Below are 17,656 nucleotides of genomic sequence, written 5' to 3' on the forward strand. Positions count from 1 at the left end.
TACTTTATTTATTAATTACTTATTTTTTTATTATTTATTTATGTGCATGTTATAATATTTTTGTCTGTTTTATTCTTTCTTTGTAGTTTTTTGCCCTATTTATTTCTTCCATGCTATTTATTTCTGCCTGTCCTTTTTACATTTCTGTATGCATTTCTGCCTAATTATGCAAATGAGGAGGGGATGGGTCTTAAGGGGTAAACTTCTGCCTATTGGTTGGTTAGCATTTTACTGCATTTTACTGTTTAGCAATGTCGGACTCAGCAGTGAGACGTTCAGTGTCCGACCTCTTAAGGGAAGCTGCTAATAGATTGGAAGAATTAGAACGCTGTACGTTTGGGATCTGAAATGTTTGAACATTTTTTTTAACTTTTACTTTACTTTTACATAAACAGCTTCCAGTTCGAGTATCAGTGGTGTGGAACCCGAGGAAGGCCAGAGGAGTAACGTTCCCTGTAAACTCGCTAGCAAGCTTTCGACTGGCATGTTTTCTCTCTAATTTAGAGTAATTTAGCTAATCCAAAATGTTTTAGCATTATTCACAGATGAGTTTAAGGTAATTTAACACTTGGCGAGCGATTTACATGTTACTTTGGTGGCAAGTCTTAGAGGAGAACGTAACAGTTACCGCTCTCTGTTGCAACTTGGTTTAATGGCAGGCTTAGTTATAAGCCGTGTCGGCTGTGGCCGCCCTTACGTTCCACATATCTCACATTGTTTTATGACTAGACATTTTAGCGATTTAAGATATCCCTAATTATATTTTGACTAGTCAAAATACCTATTCGAGATATCTCTAATTACATTCTGACTAGTCGAAATGACGTCAGATTTACCATTGAGCTTTACCACAGTATAAAAACTGCATCTGGTTATTAATTGAACTGGCCTTGGTTGCGGAATATTCCTTATTTCCAGCTTGGACATGAGTTGATAGAAGCGCTTTCAGCTTCCCTAAGCCATTTTTCAGTGCATTGTGTGTGTGTTTTAGATATTTGGAATGTAATTACGGATAGTCAGACGAAACCGAATTTATGTTAAAACATCTTGCTATATATAGGCTAACGTTACTGTGTTACACGTGCAGCGATGCAGATGTAACATTAACGTTGTACAGGCAACCTCATCTTGAAACGTAATGGTAGGTGCTGTATTTCACCAGTTTATTTATCAATTACGCATCCGTAAATATATCACACAGTCGACGTGAACTAACTTTACTAAAGATCAGCTCTATGTGCAGTAATGTTTTTAACGAGAATTAGCTCTTCACATCTGCCGGTGTATTACCATAAATTACTCTGCCACGCGAGAAGCGGCGGAGAAAGGAAACAAATGCGAGGCTGCAGAACCGGTGATAGGAGTTACATGCTACGCTAGTGAGAGGCATGCACACAAACATACGCTGTCTTTTCGTCATGAGTGCAAGATCACTTAGCAATGAACTTTGAAGGTAACACATCTACCCTCCTGAAAAAAACAATAAATTGTGCACAAACGCAAATGTCATAGATAAGATCTGCTCTCCGGACATATCAATAAATTGTTTCCCTTTCAATGCCGACAGAATTCACAGTTGCCATGGTGACTGCTGTGTTTATACCACTGGTAGCAGCTATGGGCCATCAGCCAACTATCACTATCAAACAGCCGAGTGCAAATCATGATGAATTTTTATCTATAACTGCAAGCGACTTCATCCAAGCAACAGAGCAGACCCGTAAGCATGTCTATAGCAACCTTATATACATATATATATATATATATATATATATATATATATATATATATATATATATATATATATATATATATATATATACATTGATATATACAGTGACTTTTTTCAAGCTATCTATCTATCTATCTATCTATCTATAATCGGTTCTATTGTATTTGTGTAGCTTACATCATTTTTATATTCAGTGTAATCATAATTAGTAAAATTATACTATTTAATAAATATTTAATTTGACTGAGGCGAAGAAGTTATAAAGTGCGGTGTTTGGCGTGATAAGTTTGCATCTAATGCAAATGTTTCTATACTTTTTGCGTCTGTTGACTTAATTTGGAAGCTTTGCCTTTAAAATTGATTGTTGGTAATAACTCAGTCATGCCTGAGGTTGCAAGTCTGAGTACAGAGAATCGGCTACACTATGCTGAATCCTTGTCTGGAGCATTACATCCAAATGTATTCATGTCAATATTAATAGCAGCAGCAAGACCAGGAACAGCCAGTCATTCTTCTATGGGCCGACATCCTGTTGATGGTAAGTTAGTTTGCTGACAACCTGTGATCTCTAATATGTAACCTTCCTAAAGTGAAAGCTGCTGTGATGTTAAGTTCAAATACAGCATGAGGTTTTATATTGCTAGTATTTGTTTTCTATATTATTCCCTTTTTCTAGCTGAAGTGTCGAGGCTGTTTGCACCCTACACTAGGCAGGCTGGTGGTGCTACGGGTTGGTCAAGACAACCAAGGCGTGCCAACAACCAGCAAACGAGTTATGCCGGTGCACCTTCTCACACACCCAGATTTACATACACGCACACATTTTGTGCCTTTGCCCGTAAAGACTGTGCAGTGGTGCCCACAAGGGCTGAGAAGGAGCGCGTACTAAGAGCAGGATTGGGGGAGAGGCGCCTGTGCTTTCGAGGTATGTCATTTGATTGCGTGATTGAATTTTATACTTGTTTTTACAGTTTGCAAATGTGGATGTTTATGTAAAGGTGTTTGGTTTTTTGTTTTTTTTTGGGGGGGGGGGGTGTTTTTGTATGTGTAAATATGTTTTGTCTATATTTATACAGCAGTTATTCACAGAAAGTATTGACCAGACATTGGTATTTTCTCAAGATCCATTCTTGAGAAAATAATAATACCACATTAAAACATTATGTGTAATTTAATGTAATGACACAGGAAACAAATTCAAAAAAGTTAATTGTTATGAAAATGTTTATTCAAAGAACTTTGTTTTGCTTTTTTGACATGTTTGTTTTTCAGGTGACCTACACAGCCCACAGCAGTTTACAGAATTTGTATATATAAATTATCCAAAGTTGAGAGATGCAGGGGGGTTTGAGTTTATGCGGATTTTTGGCAACACCAGGAGTCGACAGCTGTCACTTCTCCCTTGTCCAGATGAGGGCGACACTGCCCAATACTTGAAGGATCCTGTTCTCCTCATCCACCATACCACATTATACATTCGCCCCCTTCAGTGTAATGTCAGCACAGAACAGGTAATGCTTGATTTCTCAATAAATGCAATTTTTGAAGAAATCCTGTGGACCAGTGGTGTTGCTGTTTAAGTCTTCAGATTTATAGACAGAGTCACATAAATGTATTAATTTGTGTTTGTACTTGTAGGAAATAATTGGTAGACCTTCAGACACTGGACCCTCAACATCATGTCTTCTGTGTTTAGAGGAATTTCCATTTTCCCACATAAGGGAACACAATAGGACCTGTACACGGTACTGAAAGTAGTCCTAATGGGGTTGTTTGTAAATCAGCTAAAAAGCTTTGTTTTCTCAGCAGTTAATGATGACCTATTCAGGCCAGATGTTGTTTGTTGCAAATGATTGTATGCCCGACGTTATCAGTGAAAAGTTAGATTATTTGTTCTTAGTCCCTGAGTCTCATGGACTTAGAAGAGAGACACAGAGCGATCATCTCATTATACAAGAGGCCCAGGGTGGAATGGGCAAGGCCCCTAACTTGCAGATTGATTGGTGAATTTTTTTTTACTATTCCTGCAAATACATAGATATGTGAATTTAGTTTGTTAAGTCTGTGCAGCTATGACTAAGATGATGTAGTTTTTCCAAAAGCCTGTGGTGCAACTTATAATAAAAGCAAATTTTTGACATAGGGGACTCTGCTATTAGTGAAGGCGTAACACGGCATGTGCTGTCCACTGTGATGGGAGCTGTCCAGAGTGGTTTCCTTTTGGATGAAAAAAAAGGTAAATCACACTACATTTCTCTTGCACACAGAAGAATTTCTGTGTCTGTTATTTGACAGTTTCTCCTCTGAAGGGAAAGTGCTTCGCTTCGAGGGAGAGAGTGACCACCTTATTCCCTCAACAAGTCGGGAGCTCCTGGAGGGTGATTTATTTGTGACTGCAGGAAGGATGGTTGGTCATTCATTCTTGAATGGGGGCCCATGTCTCACTGGCCTAAGTACAGCAATCATACATGTACTTTTTGGTGGCAGTCCAGAGATGGAAACCATATCCCTGTCAGACTGTGTGCATCAGGATGTCCGGGATGTCTTGGCACTGGTCTGAATTAACACGTTTTATTTATATAATGTTGTGTTTCCAAACAGCACTATTATCAAATAGTTGTAAAAATGTATTGCCAAGCACCTACTTTTTTAATTGCCTATATTACAAATATTGTATTTGGCTCTCCTGTGTTGATGTCACTGATCAGTTGGAAGGAACCAAGGACCTGTCAGAAGAAGACAAATCCCAGATTCTTTCTGTGACACTGCCCTGGGACCTGCCTGGTGTCACAATGAACAACAGGTGGTGGCTGAGGGAGAAAATACTGATCCATGTTGTAAGCTATTAACAATTATGGTCCTTGTAATTTGGTCTGTTCTTAAAGAGACAATAGCATGCTTTTTTTTCAGTTAAAGCCCAAAGTACAAACCAGAGGGAGGAGCACTGAGCTTGTCAGTAGGGGAATCAAAAGGAGCGCTAACATTGTTACAGACTGTGGATGAATAGAGATTAATGAGTTTTGGAATATAAAGCATGTAAATGTATCCTAGTAGACCCCACTCATTTTGTTTCATTTTACAGGTTCTTGGACGGACAACCCAGCAGGTTAAACAAATCCAATGAGGCCTGAAAGACACGGATGTCTGGGAGTTTTTTAGCTCCAGGCCAGATGCTGTGGAAGTCCTATTCCCAAGGGCCTGCAATGCAGAGATCACGGCACAAGTAATGCAAATACATTTGTTATATTTAATTCCTTTTTCCCATTTATGTGCATGTTGCATCTTAGTTTATAAGGTATCTGCTAAAATCTATCAGGGTATAGTAATATAATTTCACATAAGTAACTAATTTATTAAATGTTTGGTAGATGATTTTGGACAATATCAACTGGCCAAGGGATGAGGACATCGATGAGGACATCGTCAGCCTGGAGGACCATTGCAGAGTAATGACCTTCCTCCGTAAATTTATAGAGGATGGTATGTTGCCTTTGTTCTGGAGTAAGACTCGCTCTATGTAGTATATGAGTGTCAGTGTGTGTATTGAATCTTTTCCCCTGTGTATTTTTGTAAGGTACTCTGGAAGTCCTGAAGACGTTGTTCACATTCTGGACTGGCTGGGGTGTTGTTTCCTCAAACTTGGAGGTGGAAATCATCAATTGTGCCCTACCACAGTCATCAACTTGTTTTTTGACTCTAAAGCTGTCAAAGAATACTATGAACTATGAAGAATTTGTTCATGACCTGATGGCAAGTATATCCTCCTCCTACTCTGGATTCGGTCAGATTTGAGCACTGACAGAGACAAAGGTTCAGATCTCATCAACTATTTTTGTATCCCTGTGCAAATTTTCAGTTATCCAGGTCATTGCAACAGCAAGCCTGTTTAAGCTTTCCCTCCTGCTATTGTTTTAGTAGTTATCCAGACTAAACAGGGACTCTGAACAAACTATTTACATACATTTCATAAATTCTCAGCACTTAAGACTAAAATGGCACTTGCTAAATAAACAAATCTGTGTGTGTTGTAAATACAGTTATGGGCCCTAATTTAATGGTTGTTCCAAGTCTAAATTATAACTAAAGCTAATTTAATACCATGACCAAGATGAACGCAACTGTTGGTGGGTCAGCTCAATGCTCCCACATGCCCTTTTAGTTCATGTAGTTTGACCGTCATTTCAATTAGGCCCTTTGAGTGTTCTGACATAAACCTTGAGATTTGTTTCTACTACAAACCTGGCAGGGATCTTCACCCTCACGCTGGTTTTGAGACCATAGTATGTGTGGTGACTGATTCCTCTCCGTGCGCAGCCGTTGGTGGTTCCAGCCATCTTGGAATGCAGTGCAGTGCATACAGCTGGATCTCATTGTCCGGGTTGAGAAGACCTTCTGCCTCTAGATTGCAGAATGTTGTGTAGAACAGATTCAAAACTCCTCCAAAGACATCTCTCCACAATCTCTCTATCCTTGACAAACAGAAAAAATACAAAAACAAGAAATAAAGTCATTAATGACTTGGATGTATACATATTAAATGTATGGCATAAACATCTGCGCATGATGAGCAAAATGGACATAGAAAAATTAAGTTTAGGACAGACAGTTTTTATACACCATTTAATGTCCACAAAATTAATAAATTACTGTATAGAACCCCTACTACCAATAATTGCACTGTTCACAGCAAGTTTTACAAAAGGAAATTACCTCTGGTTGTGTGTGCTTCTTCCTGTGAGATGAGGATTCCTGTTTGGGCCTCTGGTGGACACCATGAAGTGGGCCACTTGGACATTCTCTCCTCCTTTATCAGAGCGAACACGTGATGGCACTCCATATACACCGACTGCTTCAAGAAAGCAGTTGCAGACCGTTGACGCACGGTTATTGGTGGCGGCTTTCAAGTACACAATAAGACGGCTGAAGCCGTCAATGCCTCCATAAACCACAAATCGCCATCTGTAATATAAAAAAAATGGAAAGTGTATTGTAATTTCAAGAATAACGCAAAGTACTTCATAGTAACCTTCAAGAAACACCGTTAATGGAAAAGAAAATTAATGTGAAATCCGATCTCACAGTGAGAAAGTGGCAGCATGAGTGATGATATTAAATAAATTACTAGTTTTAATTCCATTGTGTAAACAGGTGAGCCCGCCTTCAAAGAAAATCCGATGGTAAAATGTACATGAAACCAATATTGCATTATTTTGAATTGTTTTGTGATGTGTTATTTACAACAGCTCATTATGACCTTATAAGTTTATGGTTGCCATCGATATGCCACAAACTGTTAGGGGCTGGAACAGAATATCTTCTGCGTCTTGCTGTGTGGAGTTGGACAGTGCGCATAGAAACCCAGGGCAGTCAAACTTTTTTACAGTAGCAGGCCACACACTATCAGGTAGGAGGGTGCACTTATGCCGGTGCCCGAGCCCCGAAGGGGAGAATTTTGAAAAATACAGTCTTCCTGATGTATTTTGGAAGCTTTCAAGACAGGTGATTGTTTAAACAATAGAGTCAGAGTGCATGTTTCAAATTGAATAAAAGGCAAAAAAATTTGAATGATTCTTCAAAAACAACCTTTGTTTTTTTTATTATTCTTAAAACATTATTTTTTCACATGATGTTATCATCAAGGTAAGGTAATCTCTATTTGCATAAAATTTGTTTAATTTGAAATGCTAGCACCACATAAAACAGATCAGATTAGGTGAGGTCTAGTCATCTTATTATTATTCACAGTTCTGTTCTAAAAACGATCGTAATATTTCTTCACAAACCAAGTCGAATTTTTATGATAAAAATACAGGGTTGGAATTTGAAATTGAATTTACATGTTGAATTTATTTCAGTCAAATCGCTCATTCGAAATCTCTTATCTCAGTTTAATTTCACTTGCACTCATCACACACACACGATATCATATCATCGGCGAGGATTCTAGAGACGAACACAAAATGCATCCCCTGAAAAACTTTGATAATTTGCTGCTGTAATTATATGTAATATTATAGATTTTTCAGAATAAAAAGCTAACAGGTGTGCATAATCAAAAAATTTCAGAAATACAATTATAGAGCATTCGGTATTGTAAGAAAGCCCACGCTGTTTCTGGATAAATACATTACTGTATGAGTTAAGTTCTATTCCGTTTTATGCCTCTTTCCTTGTAAGTTTGAAATGTCCAGTGCTCCTGAATGCACCATAGCTTTCTGACACTCGTGAATGCATCACACTGGTTTATGAACGCGGTGCTGTGTGCTGTGCACGTTTGATCTTCCACTTAAGACAAAACTTTGCAGTTTCAAAACTCACGTCGGCTCTCATGGTTTATTGTTGTGTGTGAATGACAAGAGACCACAACAAACTAGAAATGTTCAACTACTGAAGAAGTTGAAGAAGGCGCCCGCCTGGTGGTGCGCATAACCGTCAAAGGCAAAGCTTTCTTAGTTCCTTGGTCGTACGCTCTCATCGCTTGGGGATTTTAAATCAAATCTTCTGAATGAAAAGGATTTGTCTTCATCAAAACCTGCCAATTGGGAAAACTTTGTGTCTGCAGAGATGCAAGCTGCGTATATCGATCTGAGACGCAGCTAATGAGCTAATTGGCGACAGCCGACAGTCAACGTTTGCCATTCATTTGCTATGGTAGTCCTAAACCACTACTGACATAATACACTTTTTGGCCACAATCGTCATTTTGGGGGCGTCGTTTCCACCTCTTCTCTTAGAGCCGTTTCTAATAGAAAGAAGAAAAGGCAAAAACGGTCCAAACAAAAGGTTGTAACGTTTACATTTGTAACCTCTGCCTTACATAAACACTAAAATTAAATCTTAATAAATAAAAGTATAAACAATTATTTCAGTAACTCAATTCAGTAAGTGAAATACACTATATACAGGGGTTGGACAATGAAACTGAAACACCTCTTATTTTAGTGTGGGAGGTTTCATGGCTAAATTGGACCAGCCTGGTGGCCAATCATCATTAATTGCACATTGAACCAATAAGAGCAGAGTGTGAAGGTCCAATTAGCAGGGTAAGAGCACAGTTTTGCTCAAAATATTGCAATGCACACAACATTATGGGTGACATGTGTGAGTTCAAAGGAGGACAAATTGTTGGTGCACATCTTGCTGGATGTGTCAAAACTTTCTTCAATTGAATAAAAACAAAACTGAAGTAATAATATTTGGACCAATAGAGGAGAGATCAAAAGTTAGCACACAGCTTCAGTCGCTTCAGCTAGAAACCACTGATCAGGCCCGAAATCTGGGTGCAGTGATGGACTCAGACCTGAACCTCCAAAAGCATTTACAGACAGTGACAAGGTCGGCTTTCTATCACCTGAGGAACATTTCTGGGATTAAAGGACTAATGTCTCAAAAAGATCTGGAAAAACTAATCCATGCGTTTATATTTAGTAGAATTGATTACTGCAACGGTGTTTTCACAGGTCTGCCTAAAAAGTGGACCAGACAGCTGCAGCTTATCCAGAATGCTGCAGTCTCACCAAGACTAAGAAAGTAGAGCACATAACCCCAGTTCTAAAGTCCTTACACTGGCTCCCTGTATCTCAGAGAATAGACTTTAAAATACTTCTGTTAGTTTATAAATCCCTAAATGGCTTAGCACCTAAATACATTACAGACTTGTTATCAGTGTATCAACCCTCCAGACCACTCAGGTCTTCGGGCTCCAGCCTACTCTGCATACCTAGAACCAGAACTAAACAAGGAAGAGCAGCATTTAGTTCCTATGCTCCGCTTATCTGGAACAAACTTCCAGAAAACTGTAAAAGTGTGGAAAGCCTGAGTTCTTTTAAATCAAGATTAAAAACACATTTGTTTAAAATTGCCTTTGACTGTCATAGTTAAACTGTTTTACTGTTATTAATGTTCTTCTTTGTTTTTACATTCTATCTCTACTTGCTTTTATTCCATTTTCTATCTACATTTTATTCCTACTTGCGTTTATTTTGCTATATTTTAATCATGTAAAGCACTTTGTATTGTCTCTGTACTGAATTGTGCTATATAAATAAATTTCCCTTGCCTTGCCTTGCATCTGTGACCAACACAGCAAGTGTTTGTGATGTATCAAGAGCCACGGTGTCCAGGGTAATGTCAGCATACCACCAAGAAGGACGAACTACATCCAACAGGATTAACTGTGGACGCACGAGGAAGCTGTCTGAAAGGGATGTTCGGGTGCTAACCCGGATTGTATCCAAAAAACATAAAACCACATAACTCTATTTATAACTAACTTTCTGAAATATAAACTAAAGGTCACCAATCAGTTCTAAAACATCTTTAGATGAACTCTTGTTGAGCCATGGAGAACCAGCGTACCAGATTAGCGCCTTACAAAGAGTTTACAATCATTCTGTTACATTTTACCTGAGTGTCTTTTACTCAGGTGAGCAGCAACTCGTGGTCTTGTCTTACTTTTTATTTATATTTTTTTAACCTGGACACGAAAATTTATCACAGGATCAGCCCGATCCAAATTCAATTCAATTCAATTTTATTTATATAGCGCCAATTCATGAAACATGTCATCTCAAGGCACTTTACAAAGTTAAGTTCAATCATATTATACAGATTGGGTCAGATTATACAGATTGGTCAAAAATGTTCCTATATAAGAAAACCAGTTGATTGCATCAAAGTCCCGACAAGCAGCATTCACTCCTGGAGAAGCGTAGAGCCACAGGGAGAGTCGTCTGCATTGTACATGGCTTTGCTGCAATCCCTCATACTGAGCAAGCATGAAGCGACAGTGGAAAGAAAAAACACCCGTTAGCGGGAAGGAAAAACCTCTAGCAGAACCAGGCTCAGTATGAACGGTCATCTGCCTCGACCGACTGGGGGTTACAGAAGACAGAGCAGAGACACAACAAGACAGACAAAAAGCACAGAAGCACACATTGATCTAGTAATCTGTTCTACATTAGATGGTAATAGCCGGTGATCTGTCCTCCCTGGATGATTTCACAGTCAACAGAACGTCAGACCAGGTGTACCTACTATGAAGAAAAAAGAGAGAGAACAAAAAGTTAAAAGCTGAAATGACAACAGTCATTTCAATGTAATGCAATGCAAAACTGGAGAACAGTAGACTGGAGAACAGTAAAAATCAGTAGAGTGAGAAAAATAGGCCCTGATGTCCTCCAGTAGCCTAAGCCTATAACGGCAAAACTATAAAGGTAGCTCAGGGTAACATGAGCCACTCTAGTTATAAGCTTTGTCAAAAAGGAAGGTTTTAAGATTAGTCTTAAAAGTAGACAGGGTGTCTGCTTCACGGACCAAAACTGGATGTTGGTTCCACAGGAGAGGAGCCTGATAGCTAAAGGATCTGCCTCCCATTCAAATAAACTGAATCGTTTAACACACTTACCATAACACAGCAGCTCCCCATCACCGTTTATGACAACAAACTTCCACTTCTTCTTCTTCTGTTTTAAAAGTGGTGCGCCCTTCTTCTTCTTCGTGTTTTAATGGGTGCTGACCATATCCAAAAGGATCATTACCGCCCGTCTAGTGGTGCGCTCTGTTCCTCATCTTTATATTATCAGCAGCGCAACAGCTCTACCGTAATAACAGTCTACGCGCAACATTTTCCCCTCGGTAAAATCGGGGACATTTCCGGGGACAGGTTTAGCCGGGGACAGGTGGTCCAAAACGGGGACAGTGCCTGGAAATCGGGGACAGTACCCGGAAATCGGGGACAGTGCCCGGAAATCGGGGACAGTGCCCGGAAATCGGGGACGTCTGGTCACCCTAGTAAAGAAAGCCAGTGTGGTGTTAGCTTTAGCCTAGCACGTACCCACCTCCGCGGTTACGCCGGCTTTGTTTACGTTCCGGTCGCCGGCTGAGTTGCACTTCCGCCCGGCCGGGAGAAGTCGGCGGGATCCAATGTTCTGGAGATCTCTAGGATGACAGGAATATCGGCGATAAATGTATCACTGTTATAGCTCCGAAGGTCCAGAAACTCATGTGTGCTATTGCGCAGCAACGCGGTGCAGTTTTGGAAGAAAAAGTCCGGTGAAAATAGATAAAAAAAAACTTCAGGAAAACTTTGTCGTTTTTTGATGTGTGACTCTGCAGAGCTAAAAAAGTCCATATTGCGCCTGCAGTAGTTCTTGCTGTTGCAATTTTCTCATCATTCATTCATTTATATCAGTTGTTCAAATTATTTATTTGTTACTTGTAACAAGCACCAGCCCAACACCTAAACCACTGTACCAAAAAAAAAAGTGCCATGCTGAACTCTGCATTATGGAGAGGTCAACTGTGTCTAGGAAGTGGTTTTGAGAAATGGTTTTTGGTTAATTTTGTCACCACGGTAACTTTAAATGGCGTCAAGTAAAAATAGCACACTTCGCGGCGTCGAGACGCACGTTTTGATATATAGTTTGTGGGGGTACAGCCTACGGTTTGGGCTGTATTAACGGTGACGGAAGATTAAAAAGGAATAATAAAGAAACCCTTATTAGTGCATAGTATAAGGCCTCCGCCATGCATTTTTAATGCATAGGCGGGCGCCTAATAAATCAGCTGTACCTCGGATAAAAACTTTGGATTTAATGTTGTTCATAACACCCGTAATTTTGTAAACGAATCTGCCAAATAACAACAGTTTTTTTCCCACAAGAGGTTTAATAAAACATTTTGATATCATTAATTTAACAACAAGTAACTGCGTTGGTCACATTTTAATCCGTTTTCTTCGTTGATATTCAGTTGTACAGAGCGAGGCGCGCTCCAGTGACAGGGGACGCATATCTCGGCAGGCATGCACTTTTCGGCAAAACACCTGTCTGTGTTTTGATCGGAAGAGTAGCATCTTGGTTGGAACAAGGAACCCAATCACTCGTTAATGTTGCTCTCAGTGAAGACAGATGCAAAGGTGATTTTTGGGATGTATAATCGGGGAAATGTAGGCGGCGGCAAGAGCTGCTATAGACGGCGATTTGCCGCCGTTGACCGGCTACTTTTAACTGCCCTAAGTATGGGTACAGATGGAAAGATATGCATCTAGCCCAATATCCCTGCGTTCCCTGATTTGTACCCCTCTGCCCCTAAGCAAGCACCTATACACAAATAACTGTAGTATGAAACTATATCAAAATCTGGGTCCAATTCATAACTCATTTTAAAAATAGAAATGCCTCCTGTCTGCACCCGTTTATGGCAATCACCTGTTGTCTCCAGCTCTGGGGGGAACAGCATTTAAGGTATGGTATAGAGCTGGGGTGGAATCTGTTAAAAATCTGGTTAAAGATGGTGTACTTATGTCTGCTGCTCAGCTGGAAAAGGAATATGGAATCCCCTTAAAAACTAATTACTTCAGATACTTTCAGATTCGAGAATTTGTGAAAATACATTATCATCTCTTGAATCACTGCAGAGTGGGTGGATAGATTGGCTATTGGATATGAATCTAAGGGGTCGGTTTCTATGCTCTATGTAAATATCCAGAGGGTAGCTTCCCCATCCCTTGCCTACATAAAAAGGAAATGGGAGGAAGAACTAGAGCTGGACATATCAAATAATGAATGGAGGTGGGCAGTAGAACACATTCTTCGTCTGTATGTCTTAGACATGGACTAACACAGTTTAAAGTGCTACATAGACTTAATTTCACGAGGGACAAATTGGCAAAAATTTACCAGGGAGCTGATCCGACTTGCCCTACATGTAAACATGTTCCAGCCAACACATCTCATATGTTCCGGTCTCTCCCCAGGCTCAAAGAATTCTGAATCAAAATCTTCAAAACCTTTTCATCCATTTACAAGAAAAATATTGAACCATTTCCTTTGGTAGCCATTTTTGGTGTGGCACTGGGGGAAACAGAATTAACGACTGTCAAAGGAAAGCAATGGCATTTTCGTCATTGTTGGCCAGGAGATTGATTTTTTTTAATTGGATAAAGGCAGCACCCCTAACTCACAAAAGATGGGTAGAGGAGATGATGGCACACCTAAAGTTGGAACATCTTAGATTTACTTTACAGGGCAACACTAAGAGATATTTCAAGGTCTGGCAACCTTTTATTTTCTATTTTGAATCTGAATTTTCATCTGCTTCAGCATAACTAGCCGCCTCGCCACCCCCCTTTTTTCCCTCAGGCTTGAATGGCAATAACAACCACAATGATAATAATTATATGTATCTAGTTTTAACTTGAACACGGGTGATGTGTATGGTAGTAGGATCTGTCTTGATGTTAGTTTGTCTGTGTTTTTTGAGCTGTTTTTGTGATGTAAATTTTGAGTCCTCTTTTGTTCTGTATGTTTTGAATGGGATGTCTTTTGTTTCAATATGAAAAATCAATAAAAACAATTTGATTATTATTATAATATTCCCTCTAACATTATAGCGTGACATTTGTATCAATCATCTTCTAGCATAGGTGATTCTGCATGGTGAGAGGGGGGGCCCCCAAATCAAATTCTGCTTAGGGCCCCCAAGACGCTCGGGCCAGCACTGGTCTGGTCTGCGCAGTTAACGGGTTGCTAGCTTAGCAAAGCCACTGCAACACACTAGCACCTCAGTTAGCGGCTAGCTCCACGTTTACATCTCAGCTCAGGTTGAGTAGTCCACCCAAACAAACTGGAAAGGTACCATTAAGTCCTCTGGAGAGTCCGGGTAGTACTCCTCCACCCGGAGGTGGAGGAGTACTACCCTGGTCACAAAACAGCTTAACAGTCTCTTTTTGATACTGTTCGCCAGCTTTTTTGTTTCTCTCTTTTTTCTGCGTCTCCCTCGCCTTTCTCTCCCCCTCTCCCTCTCTGACATTCCCGCCGTAGCCACACCCCCGCCCATTTCTATTAACCCCATAAATGCTGGTTCATACAATTTTACACAAATACATCTCTCAGACAATAAATAACATAATATATACATTTAAACTGCTTTTATAATGTTTTTAACATTTTAACACATTTCAACCTTCTTACTCAGACTATTTTTATATTTGAATGAAATAGGTCCGTTTAACATTTTTAACCGGGTTACATTCATATCCAGCATTATTTATTATTATGACTCTTCTGTAGTTTGGCTACTGGGCCAATGTTAGTTTGAAATATATTTCCTCATATTTCAGCACAATATGACAGATATGGTAATACAAATAGTATAATAGTATAATGTATACAAACATTTCCTATTTAACAAACCTTTCACCTTATGAAGCACAGCAATTGATTTGGATAATTAACTCAGATCGGTTTAACAAGGGTAGTGTAAATGGGGCTATAGTTCAGACAGAGAGTTATTTATTAAACATTAAATAACTTTAAAACAGTGTATAATTCCACAACACTAAAAATAGCTACCAGTTAGCAGCATCTAAAATGTTATTTTATTCGGTTGCTCTTCCTTTTTAATCATAGCTTTATTTACATAGATTTAGAATGACAAAAACAATAAAAACATTTTTATATTACATAAAGTTAAGGTGAGCTCTAATTCTTTCTAGTTCAAAGGTCAGTACAGGTAACCCTTTGTATCAAATTGTTTAAATGAAGTAGCTCGCAGTGTCGAAAAGTTTGGTGATCCCTGCACTAGGAGGAGCATAGTTACACCACCAAGTTTTATCACCACAAGTCAAGTAATTTTTTCTTGTCGGCCCTTCACACAAGAAATCTGTGAAGGCCACTTTAAGGGTGATTTGTTTTTAATCATATTATTCTTTTAATATCTGTATGAAAGTATTCAGATTGATTGCTAGGGCCCACTGCAATATGATGTGAAATATTACAAACTGTTGATGTTTAAGTTAGTTTATTTCTTCTAATGTTAATGTACAGTATCCACTAGGGGGAGGTAGCACAGTTACACTAAGTTCTACCTCATGACTCAATAAATTTTTACACTGCACAAAAGAAAGCTGTGAAGGTCATTGTAAGGGTGGTTTGTTTTTAATCACATTATTCTTTTAATACATGTGTGACAGTATTCAATTTGACCGCTAGGCGGCACTGCCCTGACATTGTTCCTTGCTTCCTAAGGAATAAGAAAATCTGAGGTGAAATATTACAAACTTATCAAAAATGTGTGGACACTTTTTTTGTGCTTTTTGCAATACAGCTTAATAATACTTGCAATACTTTTTTACCCACAAATGTCTGTGATCTGCTTTACTGGTATAGTCGCCACCCTTTTCTCACACAGCAGTTTGAATGATCTGCATAGTTGTTTAACCAGCTTCTGACCTTTATCTAAAATTTTATGCAAGCAGTGGGAACTATATCTAATACTGCAGGTTCTATTTAATATTTAAAATTCCACGGACATAGATCTTATAGGTAAATTAATTATGAGTAAAAATCAACATATAACAAATTTGTCTGACAAGCATGTATCTATGTGCAGTAGAATAATCATTAGTCCCTACCCTGTTTTACCTTTATAATTAGGCAGTATGAATATTCTTCAGTATTTTGCTTGATCTGAAAAAGTCAGTCTTAATCCGTGCTGAGTGCTCTCAGTAGGCAAGACAACATTAATAACTGATTGACTTGTTAAAATTGCTGAACAAAAATAAAGTTTAGGTTGAGCTGTGACCTTGAGAATAACGTCTCACAGTCTGACTTTTAGAGCTTAAAATACATTTTCACACCTATGCATACAGCATTTTTGGTGCCACTTCTCTTTATCATAGTCTTAACTCTTGTGTCTGTGTGACTGTGCTGATGTGGTTAAACGTTTTAAATATGTTGGAGATCAGACTCACAAATACAGCAAATTTGAGCAGATGTTCTCAATAAAATAATTACTATTTTTAATACCGCTTAAAGTAATTCTCTCCTGGGTTTAATTATATATATATATATATATCCATTGCCGTCCAATGGCAGTATTCATGGCTGTGCACTCAGTACTTGGTTACTGCAATTTATATGCAGTATCTAAGTGTTCTGGTAGCCCAAGATGGAATTTTTCCACTTTGAGCCATTTCTGCATGTATAGCAATTAGCTCAAAACTATCCTTAGAAGATGCTTTGTAACTGCTGCTGTTCGGCTGTTAGGTCGGCCTAGACCTAAACCCCCAAAGCCAACCTTGTCAACATGACAGATTTTGTCTCAGAAAAGGGCCTCCTCCAGTCACCAAGAGCTAATCAGGGGAAGGGAAGTGACAGAGTAGTGACTGAGAGGCTGATGGGCCAGAAACTAAGATGGACAACTACAGAGCCAAAATAACCATAAAGACCAAACCCAAGATAGAAAACAAAGCTAAGACTGAACAGAACACAAGCTATAATAAAAACTAATAAAGGAAACCAGATAACTAAAACAGTAAACATGAATCCAACACAATACAAAACAAGAAACAGAAATAAACCCTAAGGCAGGAAAGCCAACATAACCAAAATAACAACATCTACCAGAACCAAATCGTGACAGAGCCCCTCCCTCAAGGACGGATTCCAGACGTCCTCAGAACCAAAACAGACTAAACCGGGTGGGTGGAGGGAGGTACAGGATGGAGGGCCAGAAACAGGAAAAAGAAACACTGCCCAAACCAAAAACAACCCGACAGGGCGAACTAAAATAACAGAAATAGAGTCTGGCGGGCATCCAGGAGGACGGCCCCGACGAGTCAGGTTCTCCGGCGGGCGTCCAGGAGGACGGCCCTGACGAGTCAGGTTCTCCGGCGGGCGTCCAGGAGGACGGCCCCGATGAGTCAGGTTCTCCGGCGGACGTCCAGGAGGACGGCCCCGACGAGTCAGGTTCTCCGGCGGGCGTCCAGGAGGACGGCCCCGATGAGTCAGGTTCTCCGGCGGACGTCCCGGAGCACGGCCCTGGCGTGACAGGTTCTCCGGCGGACGTCCCGGCGAACGGCGGCGGAGCAGGGCTTTCGGAGGCCTTCGACGGAGCAGAAACCTCGGAGGCCGTCGGAGG

The 17,656-nt window shown here is 39.7% G+C and overlaps 2 long non-coding RNA genes across 2 annotated transcripts; one reads left to right on the forward strand and one right to left on the reverse strand.

Moving 5' to 3' along the window:
• The first annotated feature begins 309 nt into the window (after nt 1-309).
• On the forward strand, nt 310-3,246 carry LOC118563701. Its single transcript, XR_004931362.1, has 5 exons — nt 310-330; nt 396-455; nt 2,214-2,270; nt 2,409-2,657; nt 3,005-3,246. It is a non-coding gene; the product is annotated as an uncharacterized LOC118563701 (long non-coding RNA).
• A 2,836-nt stretch (nt 3,247-6,082) lies between these two features.
• Nucleotides 6,083-14,406, reverse strand: LOC118563702. Its single transcript, XR_004931364.1, has 3 exons — nt 14,372-14,406; nt 6,443-6,691; nt 6,083-6,201 (listed from the first exon to the last, which is right to left on the reverse strand). It is a non-coding gene; the product is annotated as an uncharacterized LOC118563702 (long non-coding RNA).
• Between the last annotated feature and the right edge of the window lie 3,250 nt (nt 14,407-17,656).

Source organism: Fundulus heteroclitus, chromosome 7, assembly GCF_011125445.2.
Source record: "Fundulus heteroclitus isolate FHET01 chromosome 7, MU-UCD_Fhet_4.1, whole genome shotgun sequence".
Taxonomy (NCBI): domain Eukaryota; kingdom Metazoa; phylum Chordata; class Actinopteri; order Cyprinodontiformes; family Fundulidae; genus Fundulus; species Fundulus heteroclitus.